At 37.0% G+C, this 12,241-nt stretch overlaps 2 pseudogenes; both read right to left on the reverse strand.

Annotated features, from left to right (window-relative positions):
• Window positions 1-422: 422 nt before the first annotated feature.
• LOC143576037 (UDP-glycosyltransferase 73E1-like) lies at window positions 423-7,841 on the reverse strand (annotated as a pseudogene).
• A 1,845-nt stretch (window positions 7,842-9,686) lies between these two features.
• Window positions 9,687-10,666, reverse strand: LOC143576044 (zinc finger protein ZAT5-like; annotated as a pseudogene).
• Between the last annotated feature and the right edge of the window lie 1,575 nt (window positions 10,667-12,241).

Raw genomic sequence — 12,241 nt, forward strand, 5'->3', positions numbered from 1 at the left:
CTCATCTTCACAACTGGAGAAAAAATCTCATCAAAATCAATACCCACTCTTTGACTGAACCCTTTGACCACCAATCTTGCCTTGTACCTAGGCCGTGAGGTATGTTCTTCAGTCTTCAATTTGTAAACCCACTTGTTCTTCAAAGATCTTTAGCCCTTAGGCAACTTCACCAACTCAAAAGTATTGTTCTCATACAAGGAATTCATCTCATCTTGCATGGCTTCAATCCACTCTCTTTTATGCTTATGTTCCATGGCCTCTTTGTAATACTCGGGCTCTCCCCCATCAGTGAGTAAGACGTACTCACCAGTCGAATAGCGAGTAGAAGGTTGACGATCTCTCGTAGACCGCTTGAGTGGGACAAATGCAGGCATATCTATTGGTAACTCGGGATGAATATCCTCATCCAACTCTATCTGCTCTTAATTATCAACATTATCGGTACCATGTTGTTCGTCATTTTGAATACCATCTTCGTGATGTGGCTCAGAATGCTGAGTAGGAATAGGGTCCAAATCAATGAGATCATCAATGTACTGAGGAACTACCTGTGTCTTCTCAATATCTTTCAAACTCTGATATTCCACAAACACAAAATCACGACTTCTAACAAGCTTCTTTGAAACCGGATCATATAGCCTGTATCCAAACTCATCTTGCCCATAACCAAGGAATATACACTGTCTAGACTTCACATCAAGCTTTGATCTTTAATCTTTGGGAATATGCACAAATGCTTTGCATCCAAAGACCCGCAAATGATGATACGAAACATCTTTTCCACTCCAAACCCTGAATGGAACATCATTATGCAAAGGAATACAAGGAGTAAGATTAATAACATGTACTGCGGTATTTAAAGATTCTCCACAAAAGGAATTAGGCAACCCTGCATGTGAGATCAAACACTTAAATCTTTCTACCAACGTTCTGTTCATCCGTTCTGCTAAACCATTCAATTGTGGTGTCTTTGGAGGTGGCCTTTGGTGTCGAATATCTTTCTCTCTACAATAAGCATTGAAAGGACCAATGTATTCGCCTCCATTATCTATACGAATACACTTGAGCTTCTTCCCAGTATGTCTCTCAACTAGGGCATGAAACTGCTTAAACATATCAAAAACTTGATCTTTAAACTTTAAAGTATAAACCCATACCTTCCTCGAATGATCATCTATAAACGTGACAAAATATAAGCAGCCCCCGAGTGTTCTAGTCTTCATAGGACCACATACGTCTGAATGCACCAAGTCAAGTATACTTTCTTTTCTATGAGGCGGATGACTATGAAAAGAAACTCTCTTTTGCTTACCATTCATACAATGAGAACACTTCTTCAAATGAACATCTTTCACACCGGACAAGGCATCTTTCTTCAATAAAATAGACATCCCCTTTTCACTCATGTGAGCAAGTCTTATATAGCCCATTATTACCCATCTTGACATTCCCAAAATCACCAGGAGTATAAGATGAATTAAATTCCCTTTATGATGTCACATGACAAGTAGCACCATTGTCAACAACCCAACTTGAATCATCACGTGCAATGTTCACCCTATCATAATCACAACAAATATGAAACTCTTCAGTGGAAGTGTTAGTTTCAGAAGTAACTTTATCACCGTCATCTTTATTGTAGTTGTTCTTTTTATTGTTGTAATTAGCCTTCTTGTTCTCCCTTTTCAATTGTCTGTAATATTTTATTGTGTGCCCTTTTCTGCCACAATGATGACACTCAAATTCTTCAAACTTCCCTCTAGAATTATTGCGGTGCTTTGTCTTATTACTCGGATCTCTGTTATGGCTTCTCCCCCTACTTTCGGTAACTAAGGCATCTGACAGTGAAGAGGAACCTTGTGACTTTCTTCTCATCTCTTCATTTATAATATTACATTTAGCCAATTCCATAGTAATAATACCGTTAGCTGCGGAGTTAGACAATGATGTCCTAAAAGTCTCCCAAGAATCCGGTAAAGTTCCAAGAAGCCATATGTAACAACCCAGCTACCACCGCACCATAATATTGTCCGCTTTGGCCGGGACGTACCACTATCGCCTCACGAATTTGCTTTTGGTTGCCCAGGTGGTCACCCATCCTCATACTTCTCCCACCTGAGCACGCTTAACTGTGGAATTCTCCTCTCATCCACTACCATTAAGCGCCCAAAACGCGTTATGATGGGGAAGGTATCCACCTCCTTATAAAGAAGGCTTAGTTCTCCTTCCCAACCGATGTGGGATATCACACCATAAACCTTGTATCTCGTCTTCAAACTTAATATCCATACTTGCAAGCTGATTAATAACACCCTGAAAAACATTCAAATGATCAGTAACAGGAGTTTCATCACGGTATTTCAAGTTTATCAACTGTTTAATTAAGAACAACTTATTGTTCCCGGTCTTCCAAGCGTACAACTCTTCAAGCTTGATCCATAGAGTACGAGCATGACTCTCCCCGCTAATATGGTTCAAAACATTATCATCAATCCATTGCCAAATATACCCACAAACCTTTCTATGCAAAATATTCCACTCTTCAACAGTTTTATCTTCAGATTTATCGGTACTAAAAACAGGCAAATAATAATCCATCACATAAAGAAGGTCTTCCATCTTTCCTTTCCAAACATGATAATCAGAACCATTCAAACTCACCATCCTACCCGTATTAGCTTCCATCGTTCAAACAAGTCTTAACCCAAGAATAAGAGCCGAAGCTCTGATACCAACCTGTTGGGAAAACGACCACCTAGCCACGAACGGTAAACAAAAAGTGCGGAATTAATCTTCGTTTGGCTAAACTTTTTCCCGACCCGAATGAACCAATGAGGATGCAAACAAATAGGGTAATTAAAAGTAAATAGGACACAATAATTTTAGCGTGGAAAACCTCTCAAAGCGAGAGTAAAAACCACGGGACTACTAGAGCCGCTTTAAATCCACTATCACCAATAATAGCAATACAAAGTCTTCTCTAGGTAAACTAGAGGCATACACAAATCATTATATACTTAGTACAAACAATCTTCAAGTATATGGAATAAAACAAAAATAAGAGGTACCACCAAGGAGAAAATACCCGGTCTCTAAAACGTCTCTTATCTCTTCACAAAACACCAAAAGAACAGGGCACACAAAAATAACAAACTTCTCTTCGTTCGTACCTGCTTGTGTCAACAGAAGAGGAACCCGACAAAAACTTTCGTATGTATTGTTGCGACAGCCATTCAGCCAATACATGTGCACTCAAACAAAAAACTTTTTATATTTGTTTGTTTCTTGAAGCCCACGTGAATGGGTTTGTGATCACAGGCCCAAACCAACTATTATGTAGGCCCAAAAACAAATATTGATTTCTTGCCTTGTGTCACGAGATCAGTAACAACAAAAATAAATATTTTTTTTTCTTTCTCTTTAAATAATAATAACCCATGTAATATATAGACAGAATTACAAATTTTGTCCTTTAAAATAATACGAATTACGGTTCGTGTCCTTTGTTAAGTTTCCTTGCAGGCGGTGTACTTTAAACATTTTTTTCCTACACGTTATGTCCTTTACGCTAACTGGGTTAGAAAAACTCAGTTAAGTATGACATGTGCCAGACATGTGATGGGCATAATTGTAATTTTAGTGTATCTTTAAATTAAAAAAAAATAAAATATATATAATCCCCTCCTTTCTCTCTTCTTTCTCTATAAGCCACCACCATCACCATAAACTCCGGCCACCATAAACTCCGGCCACCGCAAACGATCCCTATCACCCGAACCCGACCCATCCTTTTCCAAAACTCCGGCCACCATGAAGCCCAAACCCACAGCTACCGCCACACACCAACCAACACTTGTAACTGCCACCACAAAACCATACTTTCTTAAATCGGCCACCGCCAGCCACCATCACAAATTCCGGCCACCAGAAACAACCACACCACCATACCGCAACCACCACTACACAACAGCCAACACCTGCAACTGCCACCACGAAGCCCAAACTTTTTAAATCGACCACGAAACCCTAAAATATTAACCCGGATCTCAGATTTGTTAGGTTAAGTGGGCTCACCGGAAAATCGGGTTAGGTGACTGTAATAGGCGATGGTAGGGGTCGGGTGGGGACGGTAACAGGCGAACCAGTTTTCCACCGATTGTTACCGGGTTCCCTATCAGAACCCTAGGTGGCGGTTGTGGTGGTTGTCTGCTGAAGCGATGAGTGTTACCTACGGTGGTCTGAGTCATTGGCGATGGTGTTCTCCGATGGGGCAAGGTAACCTTGTATCTCTTCATCATTGTTGACCGTCGCCGTCGGGTTCTTCCGTGGAACCCTAGGTGGCAGCGATGTCGGCGTGGTAATGATGTGGTGGGTGGGAGCTGTTATCGCCTGTGATTCGAAGCTTTCTTTGTACGTTCTTCTCTTCAGTGTAACATTTTATTACTAATTTTGATTTTGTTGAATGGGTAGCATCAACAACTATGAAATTCGGGCTTTACAGTCGTTGACGGAGAGTATTCCAGATGGAAGGAATTGTGTGACCGGCGGCGGGAGATTGCTGTAGAGATGTTTGAATTAGACACATGACGGCAGTTGTTCAGGTGATGGTGGCGGCGGTAGGTGGTGGGTAGTGGTGGCAGTCAGCAACAGGTGGTAGTGGGGTTTTGGATGTTGAAAGAAGAAGGTGGGTGGTGATGGTGGATGCACATGAGAGGAGAGATAGGGGGAAGAAGAAAAGAGGAAGAAGAAGTTGCAGGGTAGACGAAAAGACAAAAATGCCCTCACATGCGTCTCACGTGAGGGCATTTAACTGACTTTTTCTAACCCAGTTAGCGTAAAAGACAAAACTTGTAGGAAAAAAAGTTTAAAGTACACCGCCTGCAAGGAAACTTAGAAAAGGACACGAACCGTAATTCGTCTTATTTTAAAGGACAAAATTTGTAATTCTGTCTAATATATATATAAATGTTGGGTTTTCTTATGGGCAAAAATACCCAACAAATATGAGGATATTTATCCCGATTTACCAGTAGATATGCCTGCATTTGTCCCACTCAGGCGGTCTACGAGAGATCGTCAACCTTCTACTCGTTATTTGACTGATGAGTACGTCTTACTCACTGATGGGGGAGAGCCCGAGTATTATAAAGAGGCCATGGAACAAAATTTCAAATGTCCATTATTAGTTTGATGCTCCAGAGATTCAAACCCATGATCACTTAAGAAGGCAACTCTTAAAGGAAAACCACATGACCACCAGTTCAGAGGCCTTATGACAAAATAGGTTAGAAGTAGTCTAGATAGGTAAACCTTTTTTTTTTTTTATAGTTCTCATAAATGAGTGTCGGCTGGAATACAATGTTAAATAGATTTTGGAAAGTTCAGTGATAACAATGGAAGACTGAGACACATATGTTGGCCTACAGGCAAATTAACAAACTGGCTTGTTCAAGGAGGTCATGATCGATGTGACTAGGAAGCTTAACCGTAAGCACTTACATCAACACTATTATCAATTTATATATACCACCATAATTTGACATTGTATCGATGTGACTAGGAAGCTTAACATAAGCACTTACATGATCGATGTAGTATTGTAAAACAGAGCAAAGGATACACCACCATAATTTGGGTGACATATTGATATATACACAACGTAAGTTTCCATGACACTATATCATGTATGTACTTCTTGATTCAATAATTCATGTATTTATATTTGGACTAACTGCACATACGTACATGGGTTAAATAGTAACTGTGGTTTTTGTCTCTAAGACCCAAAGTTTTGTTTCTAGCAGGATTTGGTTTTCTATCTAAAAGAGATTAATGGCACAATTTGTTGCTCATTTACCTATCACTTCATTATAATCGTTTTAGATGATAATTTATAACAAAAATATCACGTATTAAGTTTCCCATACTTTCAAACTCAAATTCTTTTATTTGGCCCTCATTTTGACTTCTTCGTATTTGTCTTTAGTGATTTATTTAATTTGATTTATGTAATAGAATTATTCTTTTTTCATTAATTTTGAATCCCTCCTCTCCTTAAAATGTTTGAAAGAGTTTTGTTGATTATTGATAAAAGTTAATGCGAAAGTTAATTAGCCGACTCCTAGTTGAGATCTAGGCATGAATACTTTGGCACCAAAGAACCATGCTTGGTGAAAAATTACCACGCCTACATAAAACCGGCCTTTAGTTAACTGACTTATTCTTGTTGGCTAATTCTTCGGTTATAGCTTCAATTATCAATGTCAAGTTGAGGTGAGATAAACCCCCTTCCTCCGTTGCTCTCTTCGCCATTACACCAAGTTCCTTAGCTCTCTTTCTTATGGTTTGCGCTTCATTTTCACCACCCATCAAACCTTCAACACATGTTTTAATGGCTTCCCTCCTAACCATCACATCAAACTTCCCTCGATAAGTAATTGGAACCTCCGCACCAATCTTTACACCGATCTTCAACACATCTACGATTAGCCTTTCATTAAGAAATTGTTCCGCAAAATGTGGCCATGTAGCCATCGGCAACCCAGCACAAACATCTTCTAGAATCGAGTTCCACCCACAATGTGTCATGAAACCACCAACAGCTTGGTGTGACAATATCATGATTTGTGGTGCCCAACCACGGACCATAAAGCCTCTATCTTTTATCCTTTCTTCATATTGTTGTTCCAACACCCATCTCTCAAATTCGTCACTTGTGCGTTTAACAACCCAACCACTAGCTAGACTTCCGAAGCAAACATAGACCACAGACCCTGACTCCCTCGAGTCCAACCACTTCAAGCACTTGAGGCTCAATGGCTCGATGTTTGGAGTCTTGTTTCCTCTCTCTGCTATATCTTCAATGCTTTTATTGCATTGTGAAACCGGTCCGATGCACCACAATTTGTTGCCTTGGCAAACTCTTCAACATACTTGGGATCTAACTCCTCAAAGCTATTAACCACGATCACTAACGCAGTTTTCTCCGCCTCTTGTGTTCGTTCAAAAGTTTTTTGTGTTTCTTTCGTTTGTCCCTTTCCCCAGCTTACAACCTGCGGTTTGGTAACTTCAATCCGATCAGGCAACCCCGGTAATGCAAAGTAATCTGAGTCGGATTTAACTTCGTCTAGTATGTTAGTATCATTCACTATGTGTATACATAATGATGCAAATGATCCGGTTCCATAGAAAACAATTCTTAGAATGTTTAAACTGTTTGCAATATCACTACCCATGGAAAACCTCCATCTGATATGATACAACTTGGAGGAGGGTTAAGAACCCGAAGTTTCTCTTCGGCTGGTTCTTCTAACAACTCCATTGCTAGGAACATACTGGACACTTGTTCAACTGATGTAAGCGTGTCAAAAGTTTCACATCCTTCTGGCAGACCGGTTTTGGCAAGTGGGAATTGGAGGTCAACAACTTGGATCTTGAGGTTTGCTTCAATTGCGCGATCAATGATATGTTTGATACGGTTTGTGTTGACAGGAGTTGTGATCATGGTAACCATAGCGCTGCGTTGAGCTAGCATCCGCGCAATGTCCACCATGGGGATCAAGTGGCCTTGAGCCGCCCATGGGAACAATACGAAGTGAAGATTTGTGGGAGGGGAAGCCATTGAAGTTTTAGAATTCAGTTGGTTTGGTGGTACTCTTTGAAACTACCCACGGGGTATTCTGTTATATAAATTGAAGTTATAATATAAAAAATTAATATTGTATTAGATAAAATATGTTAAAGATTTTGGAGCTATCTAGTTGGAACGAATTCTGATTATATCAACGAAGTATTTAATATCAAGTTTTGGCCCTTTCTTGATATCGGTGTGATCCATGTGTTGCATTGAAAATTTAAATGTCACATTACAAACCGAATTTGCATAAAGAAATATTTTAGGTTTTATAAATGAATGAGCCTATGAGTTTGATTTTAACTTTTTAAGTATTGACTCTTTCAAATCATAGAAACTCAAAACTAACGTATAAATACTAGCTAGTCATAAATCGGTCGTAAAATTGCGATCGGTTAAGGGCTGCCAAAAATTTTTTTTGGCAAATAATGAGATCGGTTGAGAAATAAAAGAACTTAAATTGAACTTAAAATTCGAGTCGCAAAGAAGTGGAAAAGAGCAAACTGCGTTTGCAAATTAGGCCAAAATGAAAAGAATAATTTGAATTGTGGCTATAAATTGTCACATTTTTTCATTTATTTGCAAAAGAGCTCTCATCACAACCTCTACCTTTAAACCAAAAATTATACTAAAACTCGCAATATTTTCTTTTTTCATTTCAATTAAATAACACTTTTTATGTCTTTACTATTATCTTTTCTCTTTCTCTCACTCTCAATCACTTTAAAAAAATATTAAAAATTTATAGAGGATGACCAGTAGTTTTTCGAATATACAGAAAAATCACTGTGTTTTCTAAATTATAAAAACGTCTCTCACATAAAATAGGCAGTTGGATGAGAATGCTCTAACTATTATATCTTCCATGAGTGATCATGTACAATCGCACCTGTCTTATACTTAGAGCATTCACAACGTATTCCCTATCTTAAAATCCAAAATTACACTAAAATCACTATTTTCTCTTTCTTCATTTCAATTAAATAATATTTTTTTATATCTTTATCTTTACATATTTCTCTTTCCTATACTCACAATTACTTTTAAAAAATATTAAAAAAGTTATAGAGGTGAACAATAGTTTTTTCAAGATATACAGAAAAATCATTGTTCTCACTCATTTGCTTACAACACCATAAATCACTTCCTATATTATTAAAATCCCACTCACAAAATTAGATGTATTGAATGTGAATGATTTTAGACAAGTGTTATGTTAGGCGATGAAAAATGTTGAGCTGCTCTAATCTGGATTGTTAATTAGTTAATCTTCGAATTAACTCGTTAGTTTAGTTAAAGCTAGTTAAAAAAAACCCCATTAGTGTAGTTAATGACTAAAATGTAATTAACAGATGGTTGTGTTAAGTGGGTGTTTGGATGAGCTAATAAAATTCTTTTTTTTTTCTTATTTGCTTTTTGAAAAGAAAAATAACTTTTAAAAAGCTTTAATTTAAAGTTTGTTGAGTAGGTTTGTCAAACGCATTTTAAATAGCCAATAAGCAAGTTTTAAAAACTCACCCAAACACCCCCTAAGTATATTAGACTGAACCGATGTGACACATCCTTTTGTTGATATAACCGCAAATCACACTCTTCAGTACTGTCTGGATCGCCTCCACGGTTAAAACCTTAATCATAGTATAGCCCTAATCGATTGGCCCCCGAATGTTACTTCATACACACGGTTTGTATGAATGTGCCGTGGTCTCCTTCCATTCATACAATTGATCATATGATCATTTAGGATCCAGCTACAATTTTGTTTGGATAGAAAAATGTAAAATAATAAATGGTTTAATGTTAATAAAGTATTTATTCAATTATATATCTCACGAATAATATATAGCTGTGGTGCAAATGAAAAAATAAATAAACGAGTTGTAATTAAATACATTGCTTTTCCCAGAATTTAACCATGCAAACAGCAAATTAAACTCTATTTATTTAAAGAATTTCAAAGAATCACTATATATACACAATAAATTATATATCTTTTAAAAGGATAGATGATGAAGAAAAAAAAAAGAATCATATGTAACGTGTTTAATTGGATTTAGAATGGGCAATGCACAAGAGAAGAATTCGAGAACGTGATCATCTGATCTCTCGGTCGAAATGGGAATTTTGTTTCATTATGATCATCTTCAATCGGAGCAGGAAGATTCAAGTCCAACGATAGTAAGTTTCTAGGTTTCTTGGATTCTTGACACCAACCCGAATCACCAGAAGTGGTTGCACCCATGGGCTTGGACCTATGTCGCCTCATATGACCACCTAGTGCTTGGCCAGAACCAAACTCAGCACTACATATCGAACACATATGAATCTTGGTTACCTTGATCGAGCCACTAGGGTTACAATCCCTCACCTGGTTCGAACCAAGTTGTAGAGATAGTGTCGTCGAACTTTGATGATTATCTACATCAAGTTTCATCAAGTTATTGTGGGTTTTCTTGTGACTAGCCCTATGTCCACCAAGAGCTTGAAACGACGAAAACCCACGTTAGCATGTTTTACATTCATAAACATAAAACCCTGGCGTCCTCGCCACCTCCACCGCACCTGCTTTATGTGGTGAGGGTGGCAGGGAAGAATGGCCCTGAGCCAGGAGAATCAAGCAGTTGGCCATGTCTTCTTCCTCGTTTTCTTGATAAAGTTTTGTGAATTCGATGGAATTACCGGTTGGCATGTGGAAGGCATTGTTTAAAGGGTTGTTTGTATGATCACCATCTTCATTGGTGGAGGTGGTGGTTGTGGAAGAGGTGGAGGCCATAGTTAGGGCTAGAGGGGAAGATGGTCTTTGAAGTTTGGTATTTTTTCCCTTGATGATTGAACTGTAATAATATTCTTGAGTGGCTTCCATTTGAAAGAGAGAGAGAATGGATTGAAGTTTAGTAGTATTATATAGAGAGAAGTGTAACGAGCCAGCTTTAATTTGTTTTTCTTATTAAGTTATTGGTATAAACAGCTTGAATTATTTTAAGATGCTAGGAACGAAACCGTCCACTCTCATGATGTTATGTCACTAATATTTAAATATTAACTTATTTGTTTAAAAAGTTTATAAATCAAAAACTTTATGATATAATCGGTTTCTTTACACATAAAAATAGGTGTAATCCATTCACGCATTTATGTAGATTTTTTGAAAATTTTAAGATGGATAATCAGGTTATAGATAAATGTTGGAAAAAGATTACAAAGCATTTAACCCGATGATGAAAAAATTACAATGTTTAATACATAAATACTTGTATGTATATAATGAGAGATAAAAAGACAATGGAGTTTTCGATCACTTGTCTTATACTGTATATTGTTATCTATATGGCCATATGTATAAATTACTTTTTATAAGTTATTTTATACATACATAAAGTATATAAATGAGTATATATATACATGAATGTAAGCTAGAATAGATAAAATTAATAAGGGCTTTGCTTGCTTATTATTTATATGTCATGATACCTTGTGGAGGATTGGAGTGCAAGCATGGCACAGACACCCTTTCCTCATCCCTAGGGGGTGGACATGGTGTCGAATGAAACTAATACCACCATAACACGGTATCTATACCAAGAATAACATTCAAATAGCATCAGTGTTGTGTCTAAAAAGTTAACAAGCTACGTACACATGTTACTCTGTAGCAACTTCAATTATTAAAACTCGACATTTAGAAAGTGCACGATGGATAAGTTCATGATTTTTTATATTAAAACGACAACTTTATTATAAAAAAAGTTATCTAAAAGAACCTAGATACGGTGATACATCAAATACAAACCGACCCATAAAAAAACACAACAAAAGGATGAACTACATAAAAACATACACCACAACATAAAGGAAGGGCCAACGAAACAGATACGCAAGCTTCGCCTCCTTCACACTCCTGTTTCATCTACGAGAAGATGAACGCTTACTGACTTACTGTTGATTATACTTTTAACCCGAGTCTTCAATAGATCAATATTGGTCCATATTAACAAAACAATTAATAAACGAAGGGTGTGAGATTGAATTAATTAACTGTTGTTCGAAACTTTTATTAATCAAGAGAAACTCGAAAACTCTCATGCTAAACCGTCGACAATCATACCCCTATTTAACGTAAACAAAACCTAATCATATTTAACTCAAATTCCTACTTTCTAGACTTTCAAACTAATAAGATAAACATGCAATTTAAACACACCAACGAAACCATTAACTCTAAACATTCTAACTATTAACTCGATTGTAAAACTAAGAATTTCACATCGCCCTTTTCATCTTTCTCGATAATTTGTTTCAAGATACTTCCAATATCATGTAGCCGAGCATAAAGAAAAAATCAATCCATCTTCACAGCTGAGTAAAAGAACAGACATTAAATATTCTCACGGATCTTTGTACATGGCTTGATAATTATAAGTTAAAATGTTAAATGACCAAAAAAACCAAGTCATTTTTGTTAGTATCTTCTCAAAACTAGTTTCTTTTACATATTTAAAGAAAAATCTAAGCTTTAATATGTTAATTTATATATAATAATAAAAATGGGAGTTTTGTGCTTCAAAAATTTGTTCTTTCAGCTTAAGATGTTGTACTCTCTCTCTCTCT

The sequence above is a fragment of the Bidens hawaiensis genome, unplaced genomic scaffold (assembly GCF_021521415.1).
Source record: "Bidens hawaiensis isolate Kalapana, Puna unplaced genomic scaffold, B.hawaiensis_p1.1 tig00027850_1, whole genome shotgun sequence".
Lineage (NCBI taxonomy): Eukaryota > Viridiplantae > Streptophyta > Magnoliopsida > Asterales > Asteraceae > Bidens > Bidens hawaiensis.